Genomic DNA, 4003 nt, shown 5'->3' with positions numbered 1-4003 from the left:
AAGATTTATATAGAACTACATCCAGAGTATGTCTATAAGCTATTGTGTTTAGATCTGGTTTCTATCCTCAAACTGTTCCGTTTTGTAGATGCATTTTTTTTTAATAAAGCACTCTGAAATTAGAAAAATCAAAAGTCTGCAACAATCTCAGTCCCACGAGTATCGGATAATGGATTTTCAACTGTGCAAAGAAACTGATTGTGGTGATCGTAGTTTTGACGGTGATTGTGGTGAAAGCAGAGACAGTGTTGATGATGACGATGGTCGAGATAAGTATGGGAGGAGGTTATGTTTTTGCCGGCATTGGTTTGGGAAATTGGGCGATTTTCAGCATGTGTGTATATGGATGGAAATGAGCTGCTTGGCGGAGGTCTGCGCTCTCCGAATGCTTTTCTAGTTCTGTATATACGGCGCACACACAATCACACATGTTAACATATCAATAAATTTTCTCTTAAACATTCTACCCAGTTGTGTCTCTTATTTCCCTCTGGCACATATATGCATTATTCTATTTATATTTATTGTATCAATCATGTGATGTACTAAGGAGCCATTCTCGTCACCTCGCTTCGCACGGACGTTACACAGGCTTCTAAAGGTCTTTGTTTCTTCCAGTAGCAGATCATTTTCTCAGTTGGCGGTGCACCAAAATGTCTCTCTGCAGCCCTGTTGCCATACTGTTTGGTATATTTAATCACTTGTCGCTTGTAGCCGATTGTATAAGAGTATCTTCTACTTGAGGTTGCCATAATAACGGTTGTGCTAAAAAGTTTAAATAAAATCTTCTGAAGTTGCGGATCATCCTAACGTCAGCAGGTCGGGTTAAGACCATGGCTTTCAGACATCAAGGAGGAAGCCTATGTTGCTGTCTGAACACAACACATTTCATCACATAGAGTGAGTAAGTGATGACTGAACACAACATGTTTCATCACAGAAACTAAGTAATTACAATATTATTGTTATTAATATTTGCTTATAAACCCTTTTAACATGCTGCAGTTTTACTTCTTTCGTCACATAATAATGTTCCCTTGAAGTCAGGTTGTTTGAAGAGAGTGACAATACCTGTAAAATATCACTCGTCAGTTGCCTCGTCTAACATACACTACCCATATGTGAATGAATTTTTGTGATTGCGTATATTTTTTTAAAAATTGATACTTTTGTTTATTTACTATAGCAAAGTATAATTTTTACACTTCACTGAGCGGTCATATACTGGAGTTCAGATTACTGTCTAGCATAGACAATTTTCCTCTGGGGTTAGGATATGCCAATGAAAAATGCAACCTTTGGCCTCCAGGACACATGGTAGATTTTCGAGGCTTATTTTAGGAAAAAGTAGCGTCTTTGATGCCAGGAAATGCGGTACATCATATTGGTGAGGACTCCATCTGGTTGTAGGGACACCATTCACTAATCCTACTAGAAATACCAGCCAAATCTCCCTCAAATCACAACATACTCTCTTAAAAAAGGAAACATATTTGACCATGTCGTCATAGATATTACAACAGGAGAGATAGTCATAGCTGGAAAGTCTTAGATCATAGATCTACTTGATTAGAACTGCTTGGGAGAAAAGAACAACTACTTATTCTTGTGTAATACTGAAAGAGCAGCTTAGCTTAGTGGTGCCCATCATTGTCCAAACTCTGCCACAGCAGAAGTTGAACTTTGTATTATATAGGAGAGAAAGAAAGAGCATACAATTGTGATGTTTGTGGAGCAATATTTTCTAAAGTTAGTTACACAAAAAGAACATAAGAAACTGTATTAATAGACAACTGTAGACATATTGGGATTGAAGATAAACTAAAATATTTGGCGAATGACAATATTAACCATAAGTCAGACCTATGATCAATGTGTGCTTCCTATTTTCAGATACAAAAGTATGCTTTGATAGAGATTTGGCAGTTATTTCTAGTGGTACTCTCATTTGCTCATAAACAATTTTTTTAAGAATCATTTGTTGTGTCACAACCATGTCTGATTCTGATGGCATTTTTGATAATGTGTGTGCTTTAAAATGGAATTGTACTTAAAGTGAATAATATGAAAGGTAAACCCATCCTACTACAAAGATATTAGAAGTAAAGAATTTTTGAGTATGGGGTATTGACATGCATTAGCAAGCATCTTTAATTCTTTTGATATTAACCTGCTTGAAACTGCCCTTGGTTCCATAATACAGACTTCCTGTTTTAAAATGGTCTAAAAATCTTCCATCAAAATTTCATGCTAATTCATGTTACAAACAACAGCTTAATAATGGTGAAGATATTTTACTAAATTCTTTACAATTTTCAACCTTAATTCTTACTTCCCAGCTACATGGTTTCGGGTTCAGTCCCACCGCGTGGCACCTTGGGCAAGTGTCTTCTGCTATAGCTCCGAGCCGACCGAAGCTTTGTCATTGAATTTGGTAGGCGGAAGTTACTGCCGTGCGTGTATATATCTGTGTATGTGCTTGTGCCTCTCTCTCCCAGAGAGTGAGAGAGGGAATTGAAACAAAGGCTGTGAAGTTCAAAAAAAATATCTAGTAACAAAATGGCTAATGATTATATTGTGAAGGAGAACCTCTATACAACAATTGTTTGACCTGCTAAAAATAGTTAACAAATATTACTCAAATCACAAATTAACCACCTTAGATAAAAAGGAAAAGGATTCATTGGACAGTGTAGTTCCTGACATGAAAGAAGGCAGGATGGTCACAGCTGGAATGGTTTAAATCATAAATTTGCTGGAGCAAGTTACTCTGTGATAAAATAATAACATCACAGCATTCAGTCATGTAAGTAGTTTTAATCTGTCCCCAGGTTTATCATCACTACTTGACTACAGTGGAATCCATGCTGTTAGAGGTATTTAGATGAATAAGAACAAATTCTTCCCTTTCTCCCACCTGTCATGATGGTCCAGACAGAAAAGGGATGGGGGGGGGCATTACCTCTACCTTAACTCCTTTGGTTGAGCAAACAAAACAAAAAAAGTAAAAACATTGAGAAATGTGTTGACTGGAGGGAGTAAGAGTTGTAATAAGAGACAGAACTGAGTTTGATATTTCTCTGAACAAATGTTCATGTGGCAGCTTTAAGTAAATTACCATTATGTTCTCTTGTGACTGTTCCAGTACACCTCCCTTACCATCCTCCCGAGCAACATCTTTTCCATTTTGTTTGATGAGGCTGTAAGAAATTTTTCTTAAGATATACAACAAAATAAATAAAACAAAATAAAATTATTCTATCGAAAGAAGCAATTTGTTGAAGGCGAAATTGCTGTTTCCAAAAAGGACCACCTGATGCACGACATCACATACCAATTTTTGTTTCATAGATATGCTATCTCCTCACTCTGCCTTTTATAACTGCTAGATGTCTTTGCTACACGGAGCTGATAGGTTCCAGACCACTACTCAAGCCCTGCTAACTCATCCTTTCTCGTCTTGTCCTTCATGTTGTGTCCACGCCTTAGAAACCACTCTGACCACTACGCTCAACCATTCTTTTCCAGGACATCACTTCAATGGAATTCCTTCTCACCATATCATTCTTGCATCAGCCTTAGAGGGACTCCAAAGCATATGAGCATAACCTTCCTCAAAACCAAATCATTAGAAGAAAAATCTTCTAATGTACGTTGTTTATTCTTATATATATTCTATTCTAATGCACACTGTTAAATTTAAATAACATTTAAAACAAATGAACATAACAAAAGATTAGGCACTAAAAAGAATTGGGCAGGAACTGTGCTCTAATTACATTTATAGGTGAGAACAAGGAGTAGGAATGTTTGGAGTGTAAGTATGTAAATGAAATTATTCTATTTCCCCTCAATCCCTTTTTGGAGTCTGAATATCTTTCTCTCTTCCGCTAATAGAGAGAGAAGGGGAAAGGGACAGAGAGAGGACACACATACCGATACACAAATTCTCTCTCTCTCTCTCTCTCTCTATATATATATATATATATATATATATATATAT

At 36.6% G+C, this 4003-nt stretch overlaps 1 protein-coding gene across 8 annotated transcripts in view; it reads left to right on the top strand.

The window, feature by feature from the left end:
• Positions 1–4003, top strand: part of LOC106879970 (zinc finger protein 708) — a 45794-nt gene that overhangs the window by 35128 nt on the left and 6663 nt on the right. The window contains exon 1 of one of the 8 annotated variants that reach the window (XM_014929733.2): positions 2966–3649. The exons of 6 other annotated variants lie outside the window; for them this stretch is intronic. The gene's annotated coding sequence lies outside the window, so the exon portion shown is untranslated. Of the gene's footprint in view, positions 1–2965; positions 3650–3678; positions 3818–4003 lie in introns of those variants that run through there. One more of the 8 variants, XM_014929734.2, reaches the window with a different exon arrangement.

The sequence above is a fragment of the Octopus bimaculoides genome, chromosome 6 (genome assembly GCF_001194135.2).
Source record: "Octopus bimaculoides isolate UCB-OBI-ISO-001 chromosome 6, ASM119413v2, whole genome shotgun sequence".
NCBI lineage: Eukaryota > Metazoa > Mollusca > Cephalopoda > Octopoda > Octopodidae > Octopus > Octopus bimaculoides.
The sequence above is the reverse complement of the archived record's forward strand: the minus strand, read 5'-3'. Positions and strand labels throughout refer to the sequence as shown.